Genomic DNA, 15,875 nt, shown 5'->3' on the forward strand with positions numbered 1-15,875 from the left:
TATATATATATATATATATATATATATATAAGCTCTAATTTTTTGTATAATTACATATTGTTAATATGACAATACATAAAAACGGGCTAGAGTTGAAGTGCTCACCTTGAACTAGAATTTACATTATAGTAATTCTCCAATCGAGGTAAAAAGAACCATGTATTAGATCCATTTGTTTTTAGATGCATGTTGACATATTGTATTATGTCACTGTAACCTTTCATATTTTTGTTTTTCCTCTCTTTCTGTACAATGGACATCCTGATGTAGGGAGTGTCTAATTTCTTATACGAGTACTACACCATATTAATATACACATCTCAGAAATGGTCCATAGATGAATATTTCTAATATAACCTATGTATTTTACGGTTTGTTGATATAGTACATATACATATCCTTTTCTAACGTACATGTTTTTAATATAATACATGTAAATATATAACATAATATCAAATTGTATCATATCGTATATATATTTACCCATTATATGTTGAATCATACTGTACGTTTATATATCGTAATGTATTATCTTAAATTGTCAAATATTTTTATACAACTTGGAAACTATGCATTTTTATAAACATTTTTATATAAATATTTTAAACATTCATGATATTTCTGAAGTTTATATCGTTGTATGTGCCTGTATACTTTACTTTACCTTACCTTTTAGATATTTTAGAGACTTAAAACTATATATTTATTGATTCTAGAATGAATTGAACACACACACACAGATATTAAATCTTGCGTTGGATATACGGTATTGTTCCTGTGGTCTTCCACCCTTATGTATCCATTCTTACTATAATATATATATATATACATAAATATACGTACATACATATATATGTTTGTATGCATTTCACCCAATGTACATATCCTTACTTTACTTCATTGATTTATAAAACGTTTACTGAGTGAATATGACACTTAATTCTAAACACCTATTCTTAAATTTAACCATGATTCTATCCGGATGTAGATGAAGAAACCGGATGCAAAGAAGAAGTGCATTAGAGCAAAAACATATATTAGACAGATATATGAACTTAATATACTGTGGGCACAAGGCCTGAAATGTGGGTGGAAAAGACTAATCAGTTACATCGTGCCCAGTGCTTCACTAGTACTTAATTTATCGATCCCAAAAGGATGAAAGGCAAAGAAAGTCGACCTGGATGGAATTTGAAATCAGAACTTAAGGACGGACGAAATTCCGCTTAGCATTTTGTCCGGCACGCTAAAAATTTTGTAAGAAAAAGCTTTGTAGTTGAACCATTTTCCTTATTTATTTGAATTGCATATATATGCACGCGCACGCGCACATACAATCATGTATGTATATGTGATATCATTCTGTAACTTTCCCACAACATGTTTTCTTCAATCTGGTAGCTTGCTGTTGCCTAACAATTATTTAATTATTTCACATATATTTATTTGAAATTCGCATGATTCAAATGCATAATGTACCAACGCGGATTAGAATAAACGGAATGTAATAGAAAACAATAAGCATTGATTTACTCTCCTGCTCTAAATAACCATGCACTTTATTCTACGAGTGTAGAATATAGGGCGTATTAGATTTTCCGATTGATATGTGACAGGCATAATTCAACGAGTGAAAATATAGTTATAAAGAACACTGTTTCAATTCATTCACAAGGTTACGATATGATAGAGGAATTTGCATAACGCATTTTACACAGCTGTGACGAAATAATGATTATCATGTTTTTCGTATAAATGTTTTGTTTCTTTTCGTAGAACAGTAACGGATATTTTCAGTTGAACTTCCTAATGAACTATGGTAGTGATCTCGTGTCGGCCTAATAGTTTACTTGCATGTTACTACGTATTATCATTCTAGACATAACATGTTTTTATTCAAGTATTTTCTTAATGGATACAGATTGGCTGCGTGCTGCATATATTATGTAGCCAGTGCAATTTTGCTTAAATAAGAAAACAATTTCATATAATTCACTTGTCATATGTCCTAGCATGATATGCATATAATAAAATGCATGTATACAAATTTGAACATATCAACTTCCATTACAGCTCCCTGCTAAAGAAGTGCCTAAATTATTGAAGAAAAATCGCATTTAAAGTTAAGAAATGCAAACGTAATATATTTTAACTTCTTAAGAAACACTTATTGTTGTGACTTACGAAGGGGACAAACTTATCATCTCATCCGGTGTATTAATTTAAATATGATATGGACTGCATTGCCTTAGTTTCGCCATGCTAACGTGATTGATACTGATTATATTTTACTTTAATTTTGAGGAGCAACTTGATATGTTAATACACATCAACACTTCATTTATGTATATTACGGTAATAAAGAATAAAATAGAAACTCGAAATGTGAAATAGAAATGTATTGAATAATTTGATATTTTCTTACAATCTAGCGTTTCTATACATATAGTTTTATATCAGTCAGAATATCTTGAATATCCAATAGAATTTTTTATCATTGTCTGCATTTAAAAGAATGCTTCATGACTCTAATCCTCCTAGTAGTTTCCAGCTGAATTATATTTATTTGTAAATTAACATAATGACAATAATATTTTCTACGTATTTTAGAGACTATTCCCAGTATGTTGTGTAACAATACAAATACTCTCTTCAACGTAAGCTATCGGACTACTTGATATCAGTTTGAGTTTCTCATTACAGAAAAGGCTATACAGCGTAAAAACGGTCATATTTTATTTAAAATTATATATTTGAAAATGTGTTTAATATTTTCAAAATGATACCAATGGTCCTTATTAATATGGAGATATTAGGTTTTTCTATATATGCCATTATTTAAGATATTTCGTTTCTTATATGTATGTATCACAAGCTTTATGTAACACAATATTATCTGTGTGTTTCATAGATTATTAATTCCCATGCAGTGTGAGAGAATTTTCTTTATATTAAACATGTACAATAGATGTCATTAACAATTACATATACTCGTTTCTTTTCATGGTTGAAAAGGGGCCACATGAGACGTAAACAGTAATTTTATTTTTATATTGCCCTTTTGTAATATATTCACTAATAATTAAGCAATAATATTCTTAAATATATTTTCCGTAGTATGGAATTAGTCTTTTTTTTTAACTCCTTGAGAAATGTTGGTCCGTATTTATTTTGCGTTCAAAGGTCAATTATTCTACATGCGTTTTCTATTTCGCTGCCTAACGGATATACTATCACGAGATTTTAGTTTTAGAATTTCTTTACAGGTTGGTGGACTTTGGAAGTCCACCAAGTGGTGGATACATGCATTTGGCAGTGGATGGCGGACATAATATCTGATAATCAATTATAAAGGCAAGAAACCGGCAGAGCAGTACGGTAGAGGATATAGTGCCTTAAGAAATTTACGGAGTGCGGATAGGAGACTGATATCTACAAGGGCACTAACAATACTTGGAATTACATCATTAATGGAAATTGAGTAACGTGAAAAAAAAAAAACTGAATTCAAGATAAGTTTTCTGATCTGTTGAGACAATGTGTCATATGAAGCCAGTTGTCGATAGCTGTACCTGTTAAGTGCTTCGGAATGCCTTTATCTATTTAAAGTCTGACTCAGGTTTAAGAGTCCTGGTTTCGAATTAAACGCAAGCCTGCTATCGAATTAAATGCAACATAATAGAAGACAAAAAGCTCTTAATCTTAACACTTCCTATATATTTCAACAATGAATGTGTAGAACATTGAAAAAAATTTAACTAGAAAACACATAATCAGATACAGAGATGAAATACATTATGCCACATGTATGAAGAAGTATATCAAGCTTCTATTACATTAACTATGAGAAAATGAAGTAAAAGACTTTGAAACTGTGATGTCCATTTAATGAATACTTTTGAGGAGAGGACTTCCTTCTCCTCCTCATCTTCATTTACCTGCTGTTAAATATGTAACGTTATATTTAAGAAAAAGAAAATCACTACGATTATTTTGAGGCTAAACTAATGGAAGTATATGATATGCTGACCAACGCAATTAAGATTCTCCTGAGATAATAAGGCGTATATGACAGGTTTTATCAAACAATATAAGTTGATGTGCATTCAAAATGTCACACTTTTAGAATCCATAACATAATACACAGTATAATGACGAAACATCTGCACTTATGTATGCCTATGTGTATAATAGCATATGTTTGCATGAGTGTTTGTATGTGCGCCAGATGTCATCCAATTCGTCTGTTTTAAGGGATTAATGAGTATATATTCGGTGATGTCACGGCTGCGTCACTAGTAGTTTTCCTTGTTTAGTGTTGGCTTTCCGCAGTCATAGATTTGGTAAAAGATAGCTCACACGTAGCACTGAAAACATAAACTATAGAATATAAACGAATAATAAACAAACGAGTGTGCATTTCACAGTTAAGCATTTCATATGTAGAGGAGGGTTTGTTCAGTACTGCTTCATAGCTAACATATAAATTATGCACTGCGAAATCACTGATGAGTAAATAATTCATTCTTAATAATTTCCTGGAATTCATGGATTTTAACAATAGAAAAATATATATATTCAAGTTGTAAAATATATGTTTAGCACCAAGCGAAGTCATCGTAGCTTGCATTAATGTTACACGATTGGAAAGTGTAACCGCTCATCATTCGGCAATTGTCTGAAATACAGCTATGGAAAATAGATATAGAATAAACATGATTATATAATTTTCATGGAAAGCTATTTCAAAAATAAAGGAGTATAAATATCCAGGGTGTGGAGGAGTAGCGTTCACATACTGGATAATAACAGAAATATATGACATTTAATAGTAATAACGTATTGATCAAAACATAGATTATCAGAGTAAGTGTGTGGTTAACGTCTTTTGAAACAGAGAGGTTACGAATAAGAGCAAATGGCGAATGGATAGCGTAGAGGATTGGTAGAATAAAATATCGAATAAAAAAGATGAAATGTCTGAGCAAACTAGGTTGACATAGAATTTGAAAATTTGAAACTAGAAAATACTAAGCATTTGATGGAATAACATACTGTTCGTTTAACTATGGACAAACCAGTAAGTCGTTAATATTGCAAAGACGAAAACCGATATATTTATTTTGATGGGATTAAATAAAATACGTTATAATAAAGAAACGAAATAAATACATCACACTTTCTGGGTTGTTTGGACCGCAAGAACTAATGTTACATTATATAACAAAATTGATGAATATATATTGTTAATATGTATTTCTTCTGGACTTAATTTCAGATACAGAAGCAGACCTGTTATGCATTCTGTTAACTGTACTACTACCGTTCACAGTGAAGCATTCATATACCATTGGCGAACCTTTTACTCTTCTGACTAACCTGTAGAGTTTCATGAATAATTTATTACTCTAAATCTATCTCCCGGGAGGTGTCACGGATAAAATACCGTCTCAAATATTGGCGTCTACTGAATATACGCATTTAATTTATAAATCTAACATTATTGAATATTTTCTGGGCTCAATTTTCGCCGAGATCGACAGTTGTTTTCATTCTTTTGCGGTCGATGAAATAATAACCAGTTGAACAAAGGTATGGATGTATTCGACTTAACCGATCCACCGAAGTTGCTGCAGGTCTACCAAAATTTGAAAGCAATATATAAAGTTTCAGATTATCAAATACACTGGTAGTCACAAACCTGTTGTTTGAAAGGTCGTATATTGTTTTTAGTATACTTGGATTGGAATTTTCATTTGTATTCTTTTTACATTAGAACAATAGTACGCATGTGGATTAAACTAATAAGGAAAACTGAAAGTTAGACTTAAAAAAAAAACACGTCTTCCCATTGAATGATGTGAACAAAATATTGAGGCATTTATTCAAAACTGTTTACTCTTTGATGTACAGTCGAAACTCTCGAATCTTACCTAACTTAAATAATTCTAGAAAGGATTGTCATCTATAAGAAACTTGAGCACAAGGGATAAGATCATATGTTCGAACTGCTCTAGTTGCGTTTTTTTTTAATATCCACTAAACATGGGCAACATTACTCGCGTTGAAATAGAATTTTAAAAAAATATCTATTGTAACTCATCTCTCCGGATACAACAATATGAAATACCAGTTCACTACTTCTATCTGCAGTCATAAGAGTATACAAAACCGGCTTGTAAATTTTTTCGTAGAGATCATTGTAATTGAATCTATATAATGAGAGCTTTTGAAAGACTTGATCTTAAATTATTAGCCTGCTGTTAATAAACTCTATCCGTTCTCTCTCTGGCTCTCACTCTCCATCAGGCTATCTATCTGTCTATGTATCTCTGCCTCTCTCATTCTTTCTTTCTTTCTTATTGGTGAACAATTGACGATCTGACACGAAAAAACTGAAAATCGGGAACGCCTTTCAAATAAACACTTTTCTATTTATATGGCATGTCTAATATCATAAGATACAGAAGTTTGCGAAGTTTAGCTTGCCTCAAATTAATAAGTGCGGGTGATTCTAGAAAGGGATGAAATAGCTGTAAACATAGCTATCAACAAGAAACTACAATCTTATAGATTGTAGTAAAAAATATAAATGCTATCACTCCATAAAACATCCTTGCTCTTTGATGAACATTCCAGTCATTTTAGTTCATATCACATCGATTTAACTTAAGATAGGAATTGCGTGCACTATGATACTTGATCACCAGGATTATACCATATGATTATACTAATACCAAAGTTTTGGTAAAAGGAAAATATATTTCAAATATAAAGTAGCAAGAAGATGTGAGCACTTACTGATTTTCTTATCTATGAATCTTCCCAATTCAAAATTCTTAATTATTGCTTCAATAAAAGCGATCCATATGTGCACTGAAGACCATAGAGAGAAAACAGCATAAAATCTATTCCTAAATCGGTTCAGAGACCATTAATAAAATAACATACTGTTACGTATGGAATTGTAAGTACCTGATGCTTATATAAATGGACTTGTTTGAAAACTATTTATAAACTGCCTACAGGTTCCTATCGAGACATAGGTACAGAAGAGAGACGAATGTTTATTTTTTTCATTCAACACATTATTTGTGTACCTAATACACGCACATTAGATATAAAGAATATATTTTAAATGCAAAACGCTTTGAAAAAAGAAGCATCTTTGAATTTGCATAAATCTAAAAATGAATTGTACGAGAAATAAATGCAAAAAAGACAAGTAAAATAAATGAATTTGTTTCTGAAGTAAATCATTATATATACATGTGTGTAATATAGGATGTCCGTGCAACATGCCAGGTCCTCCAAAAGAATCAAATTTAAATGAATAATAAAGATAATAATTCAAAAATTGAACGATGTGAACATCAGCAATATATATATATATATATATATATATATATATATATACATACAGTAGCAGCTCGGTTTTCGAAAAGCTTGTTTATTTATTGCCCACACTGGGCCAACGTAGAGGCGACACTACAGCCTGATTTGGGGTCAGACACAAAATGACGTTTAAAAAATTACAATATCGAATGGAAAATCGGATAGAAACACAAATTACAAAACAAATTGACAAACATAAAAACGAGGCAAGACAACAGGTTTTAGCTCCGACCCCACGAGCCCTGTTCCACTACCGACACCTTTTGGTAATCCTTATGACATGTTTACGCAGTGTCTTTCACACATAACATTCGTGCTACACGTGTCCATCTGTCTTTGTACGTTCTCGCTGACAGGCATCCCCTCTCTAGCCCCCTTTCATTTTCAGGTGAAAAATCTCACCAAAGTGAGGCCAGAGATGAAGCTGCTTGTCACCAATCCTTTCATTCTCGACCTCTATATCACCTCTTTCGTGATTGTTACGACGACGAGAAACCAATTCTTACCTTCTTTCATAAGGAAATCCGTGACTCAGACGACAGCTGTACTACTCTTGCATCTAACAGAGGTGTTCTGCAAAAACCTACACTTCTCACACTTCCGGACACTGAAAAATCGCGTCCAGAATGTTTTCGCTGTCCTGCTTGCATCTTGCACAGGCCGATGAGCCGGGATGGCTTTGTCTAGTGGGCTTATTCCGAACGGCTAAGGCTCCTTGGTAGCACAGCTAGGCCAGAGACTTTTGGAAGTTATCCAGTGTCTTCTGCCCGAATGTCCTTTGAAACAGACTATCTAACTGATTATTATCGAGACCCAGGGTCTGCCCAAGGGTGTTGTCACATCCAGCCTCTACCGACCTGCTATAAAAAATGAGGTTGTACCATAACTGCTGGCATTGCCCGTGTAATGGCACACCATATACCAAGTACCAAACCTCGAACTTCGACGAAACTAGCTTTTACGTCCACCAAAACTAATGAACCTGGGAAACAACCGTTTCACGAGCGGAGACCACACCTGTTCACCATCAAGTTAAAGCCATAGTTACCTCAACCTCAACACCTGTTTGCGCATCAACAGCCACAGCATCCTTAGTCCACCCTTTAACGGTTTTTGACAGCAGGTAGAACATCTCACAAGTGGAGTCAAGCCCTTCCACAAGAAGTAGATCTATCTCTCCAAATTGCTCAATCACGAATCTGGACTAGGAACGACGGTTACGCAGTAAATGATGACAGATACGGTGAACACATTGGCCACCTCCACCCTCCCATTCAATGATAGCCATTATTTTATGGTCTTCCTGCATTTCTGTTAATTTTTTTTTTAACCTTTCCTCCCGCTGCTGCTGCGAAATCTACCTTTCTTGAGGTCTCTTCATTGCCAGGATTGCTACCCCAATATTTCTTATACTGTGCAGTTTTTCTAGTGAGTTTTCTCTTTTGTTTCCTTACAACTAGTGTACGTCTTTCTTGTGAGTCGTCTTCCGACAGACACAACTCTGGAGTATTTAGGTTTTCCATTTTCAAAAAATGGCGCAAACAATATTTTTCAAAGCAGTTTTTTGGCTTACGCCGCACAAAAATATTCTGCTTCCACAGAAAAAGAATACTTATTTCCCCGCGCGGGGTAATTTCCAATAACTTACTTTTAAACAAAGCAACAACCAGTCTGTTTTTTTTCTTTGTTTTTTTTTACAATTCAACAATTCTCCTAACAATGAACAACAAACTTCCTCCTTGCACAACTCAACAGCCATACAGTAAATAATTCACATAGAAGGACGAGACAAACTAGTAACGGTTTTCGAACAACTCATTCTTTTTTATTCTCCAGAGTGGGCTATATAAAGACTTGTTTTACAGCACAAATATAAAATCGGGGAATTAAATACACAAGTAGGAAATCGAGTAAAGAAGATAAAATAAAAGAAACGAATGAAAGTATGAAAAGTGATATAATGAAACGCAATTCTCACTTTACCTCCCATGTCGAGTGGTTACATCTACAGACGTTCACATTTTTTCCATTTTTTTAAAAGAAAATGTTCAAATTTTTATCATCTTTTTTTAAAATTGTTCATGTTATATTTAATATTCCATGTCTGAAGTTTTAAAACTTTGAAAGTGCCAGCACAGGCGGCATTGCATTAAACAACACCGGCCCGATAGTCATCGTAACCAATCTACGATAAGAACTTTAAAACAATGTCGTACCTTTCGTCGTTTAACAGCACACATCTCTCATTTTCCCCGAACTTCTCTTTGGGCAGTTTCACCCTTATAAAATCCTTCCACTTAGATATATGTTTCTCCACCACTACACACTTCTTGTAATAAATCATGAATCCCTTATTCTTGTAATCCTCCTCCTCTTCCGGTTACTTCTCTACTTCCCGCGCAAGCTTAGACGGCTCTTCATTTCTTTTGGTACTCTTCTCAACTTCTACTGCCGATCCTTGTGAGTGTTCTCTAGATCTTCCTATTTTTTCTTCTTTTGGGGCTGACAAACTCGTTACTTCCCCTCCTTTGCCGCTTTTTTTCTACCTTCCTTCTCTTTTGTTTTACTTCGTTTCAGTTTCTTCCTCCATCTTCATTTTTCGTTCTTTATCTTCTACCTTATCACCCTCCTTCGTATGCTCACTCTGCGTATACTCGTACATGGAGCATTTTGTCTTCATATGATCCCTCACACCACAAATGTAGCAATCGGGTCTATGTCCTTCCACAATCACCTACAGAGAACTCTCCCCAACAAACTCAATCTGGTAGGTAACCCTTTCTGTATCTTCAAATGTGGCAAAAAGCCGCATCCTCATCAGTTCAGCATATTTGACCTTCCTACAGGTCTAAGTTCCAGCTTGTCCTCAGTGGAAGCCAGAAGAGCTGACACCAGCAACTCTGTTTTAATTTCGGGTGGCACTCTCACTACCCTGATCCAAACACTGCGCCTTCCCCTATACGTGGGTAGCAGCGTCACCTTGTCCGACCACAGGATGGTGGTGGAGCGTGAGGCCGCCTCCTCGTTGGTGGCAAATCTCACCTCTACAGTGTCATACCTCCTCCCTCTGCTAACAAATGTCGCATTCTTCATTCTGTCTCGTACATATTCCTCAACATCTTCGCCAGACAGCTTCTCCATTTTGTTTGTGGAGATCGCTTGTGTGGAGAAAAGAGTACTTAACAATAACAGCAGCAAATAACAATACGCACAAGTCAATTCGACAGTAACAATAACAGTAATAGCAACAGCAAGTCGCAAAGACACAACGTTCCTTTATCGCACCATGGTCAAAAATTACTAACTCCTCACTTGGTTTTCGAACGCCTCTAATCACGAGTAAATCGTGCTTTTCACACACACCATATATGTGTGTGGTATATATATATATACATAAATAAAGCACGATTTATTCGTGATCAGAGGCGTCGGAAGCCGAGGTGCTACTGTATTAAATGAATATTGAGAAAGACAGGGGGATAAAGTACGATTAATTCGTGATGAGAGTTGTTCGAAAACCGAGATTCTACTCTCTCTCTCTCTCTCTCTCTCTCTGTATATATATATATATATATATATATATATATATATATAATTAGTTTTCTATCAGTAATTAGAAATAGGACAAGGTGAATTGGTTCTTTTCATGGCCAAGGTCAGCGCACTCATTGATCGCTAGTAGTAGTAAACACATTTGACCTCTGCTGACTCCAATGGTGTGAGGCGGCTTTTGTTTCTTCTGCCACATTATCGCACAGGAATAACCATTTCTGATCGCTTCACCATCTGCCGAATATATCTACAGAGCTGTTGAATTTAATCTCGTCACCAAGTTGTATCGCTTGCTAATACTATTCCCTTAAACACTCACATATTTATGATCATCTCAAGCACATGTGAAAAGTTGAAACTAAACAACAATCAATAATGCTTTTTAATAATAAATGGAAATAATAATAATAATAATAAATTCGTTTTATTGGCCACAAGGGCTAATATCAATTAAAAACATATAAGGACAAAGACAGGACGAAGGTTACAAAAGGTTTTGTCCGAAAAGGTAGGAAAGTTCGTCTAAACAGAGGAAGAAAACGGAGAAAGATATAATGAATAAATAGATAAATAAATAGATAAATAAATAAGTAGAAATCCCCGAAGGGGGAGGCGCTTCGAAAAAGTAAAGGTTACACGTGGAAAAACCCATAAAACCACGGGTGCCTGGTCAGAAAAAAAAATAAGAAAGGGGTATAGAGCCCTTTCTCCTTTTACATTACCTTCTTTTTTTTTCAATAATGATGGTAATAATGATAATAGCAATAATTTAACCAAACTCATGTCGGATCAGAGAAAATATTAACGATGACAAATGGTAGTAAATAAATGAAAATAATAATATCGGTGATGATGATGACGATGATGATGATGTGGATAATGATTGGAAACGGTTTGAATCACCCTATGCTATTATTGATAATATATCTAGTGATGGTGTCACAATAAGAACACTGGTAATTGCGCAACATGACAATTGCTACCTCATATGGCTGACAATGAAAAAAACAAAATATTGTGAATAAAGGTGGTAATGAAACTGAAGCACTTGATGGTGACAATGTTACACCCGGCAGTCTGAGAGATACTGGTCCAACTCCAGTCTGTCATTATCCAAAAAGGGTCCAGCACACATGACATGGATGGCACAAACGAATCAATTCTGTGTTCATGAAGTGTTACTACTTGCGCAATCCTGTAGACGAAAATGGTGTTCATCTTAGGGGATACCCGTAACGTATGTATGATCAATAGAGAAAAAAAGGATTGTTTCGACTCGCGGAACAGAGATTATGTGATCAAGTAGGAGCAATAAAAAAAAATATCGTTGTTTCACGGATGTAGAGCTCCAAGCTATCAAAAGACGGGTATTTGACAACAGCACCGGGGGAAACGATGAAAATACAGTTCCTACTGATAAAAGTAATCTCATCTCAGAAAGCAGAGGTAAAATCTTTAATAAATCACATGAAAGAAACGGTGAAAGCTCGCTCGATGGGAGACATAGAGATGGTTTGGAAGAAGACAGTAAAACTAATGGCGACATGACACATGGGCAAAAATCGATCTACGACAAAATAAAGACAAGGCTACAGGAGAACGATAGCGACATTATTTGAAAACTTAAAGAAGTCAATCGGTGGAAATTGAACTAAGAAACGGAAAATGTCAATGAAATTCTGAAATACATCAGAACAAAAAACATCACAGGTACAATTAATTTGTCAAGGCAGCAAGTATTGTCGTAACAGAAAGTGTGAGTGTTGATATCAAGAAAAAGAAATCAACTGGATGAAAAAAATTGGTAAATGTCATGCATGGATAGGTGCAAAGCACAACACCCTGTTAAATGCCGACCAAGTAATACCAGAGCAGTTGACAAGGAGCAGGACAATGCTGTGATTGGAAAACATCGGAAAATGCAAAACGGTATCCTGCTTGAAAATATTTTGGAAATTATTGACTGGAATAGTCGCAGAGTCAATTTACGAACATCTGGAAAAAAATGGAGTCCTGCCACATGAGCAGAAAGATTGCATGTGTAAGTCCAAAAGTACCAACGATCAACTCTTGGTAGACGATAGGGATTTAGAGTTTGCAAGTGGAGGAAAACTAACTTAGCCATGTCATGGACAGATTATCGTAAGGCGTACGATATAATCCCACGTTCTTGGATTATGGAATGTATGAACCTGTTTGGTATTGCATCGAATGTTGAGCGATTGCTTGGAAAATGCATGGCGAAGTGGACGAGGGAACTTACAGCATATGGAAGAAGTTTATGGAAAATAGAATCCAAGAGATGCATCTTCCAAGGAGATTGTTTGTCCCCACTATTCTTTGTACTGTGTATGATACAACTGACAAAAACCTGAGGATATCGAAGACTGGGCATCTATTCAAGAGTCGTCAACAAAAAGTCAATCACTTCTTATTCATAGATGACCTCAACCGTTATGGTAAAAATGAATTCAAAGTCAATTGCCTCGTTGATACGGTGTATACTTCAATGGTGATATCAGAATGCATTTCGGATTGAAAATGTGTGATGTGTTAGTCTTGAAGTGAGGCAAAACCAAACGTAGAAACGGGTTAGCGATCCCGTCAGTGGGGATGATGTACAAGATAGAAGAAACGGACTGTAAGTACTTGAAAATATTTGGAAATGATAAATTGATGGAGAAAGAAATGGCATAAAAAGTTAAGGTAGTTTACTTGCGCAAACGGTCAATGTACTTAAATCGAAATTAAACGGACGGAATACGATTGAAGCTATCAACACCTGGGCGGTTTCATGCTTTAGATATGTAGCAAGAGTAACTGTATGGACAGCAGAGGAACGTAACAGCTTAGACAAAAAGACAAGAAAGTTTCTGACTAGATTACTCAAGCCAAGAGTGATACAGACAGATTGCATGTACAAGAAAAAGATGGGCAGAGGATTGATTCGATGCGAACACATGATTAGAGCAAAGAAAACAACATAGCATGGTATGTAAAAAATGTCACAGAACCACTATTGTTGCAAGCAAAAATGTCTGGCGTGTGTAGGATGGAAGATTGCACAGATAATGCCCTGTAAAAGCACTTGGGAATGACTGACACTGAAAATAGGTGGGTAAAGAAAAGAATGCATGGACTATTGAAAAAGAAAGCATACGATGCGGGATTATAGATATAGCATGCCCAGCTGGAGGAAAGAAAGTCGAACAATATGATAGGTTAGCGAGAGAGATGAAGCAGTTGTGTTCAATGAAAAGGTGGTAGAAGTAGCAATAATTGTCGGGGCCCTGGGAAAAATGAGTACAAATCTTGAGAAGCACATGGAACAAAAAGGGGCTGCAATATGGGTGGAGCACTTGCAGAAAACAGCACTCCTTAGAACTGCTCGCATACTCCGGATGGTGCTCGAAAAATAAGAGGTGTTTCCTTAGTTCACTGGTAGTAGACAGCTTGCACCGTAGTACATCTCCAGCGTGAACAGACAATAATAATAATAATAATAATAATAATAATAATAATAATAATAATAATAATAATAATAATAATAATAATAGGAGGAGGAGGAGGAAGAGCAGTAGTAGTAGTAGTAATACAGTTCTATATTTAAGAGATGAGGAATTATGTACATTATTTACCTTATTTACAATTGACGGATACTTGTCCTCATCTTGTTTATTCTTAACACAACGTTTCGGCTGATATATCCTCCAGCCTTCACCAGGAGTATTGGGGGAAGTTTCGAGGTATTTTTTATGTTGTTGTTGTTGTTATCATTATTATTATTATTATTATTCAGGTCACTGCCTGGAATCGAACTCGGAATCTTGGGGCTAGTAGCCCACGCTCTTAACCACTACGCCATATGCCCGTGGGAATAATAATAATAATAATAATAATAATAATACTACTAATAATAATAAAACGGAAAACAAAGGAGGAAGTAGAAAATGGATATAAAGAAGAATTACGCAAGAAGGGACTACACAATCAATTTTATGTAGCAGCAACAGAAGTTGCTGGAAAAAATAGGCGGGGTTGACTGATGAGAAGGACCCTAAAAAGAAGACCGAAAGCACTATACTAGCAGCGCAGAACCAAGTTTGGCCACGAACTGGAGGTTCAGCCTTAGGAATGAGCTAGTGTCTCTGCTGTGTCGCATCTGCAAGGGACTGGGTGAAATCATTGCACATATCACAAACAAATGCCCTAGTCTTGCCCAAAACAATTACAAGTTGCAGCGACACGACCAGGTAGCGAAAGTGTTATATTGGGGGCTAGAGAGAAGCAAGTCGTGGTATGAACACAGACCGCAGACAGTGGCAGAGTCGGAGAGTAGGAAAATCCTGTGGAATTTCCCAATCCAAACAGATCCGGTGCTAGTCCGGACCTAGTGGTACCCCACTTATGCTATATGTTGATGCTGCAGGCCCGTTTGACCCACGAATAGTCCGGGAGGAAGACGAAAAGATAGATAGACACAACCCCCTTAAGTACGAAATAGCCAGGCTATGGAAAATGAAGTAGGTGAAGATAGCGCTGATTATTGGGTCATTGAAAACTGTATCAGAAGTAATGAAGAAGAATGTAAAGGGAATAGGAATAGAGTGCCCAGTAGAACTGTTACAAAACGTTTGCCTCCTTGGAACGGCTAGAATAATCAGGAATGTATTAGAGAGCTGAAAAAACGGATACCATGGTACCGTAAACTGCATGTAATAAGTCCGTTAAGCATGTACGACTCCAGATAGAGAGATGATGGTAATAATAATAATAATAATAATAATAATAATAATAATAATTAATTCGTTTTATTGGCTACAAGGGCTAATATCAATTAAAAACATATAAGGACAAAGACAGGACGAAGGTTACAAAAGGTTTTGTCCAATAATAATAATAATAATAATAATAATAATAATAATAAT

Source organism: Octopus bimaculoides, chromosome 12, assembly GCF_001194135.2.
Source record: "Octopus bimaculoides isolate UCB-OBI-ISO-001 chromosome 12, ASM119413v2, whole genome shotgun sequence".
In the NCBI taxonomy this organism is placed as follows: Eukaryota; Metazoa; Mollusca; class Cephalopoda; order Octopoda; family Octopodidae; genus Octopus; species Octopus bimaculoides.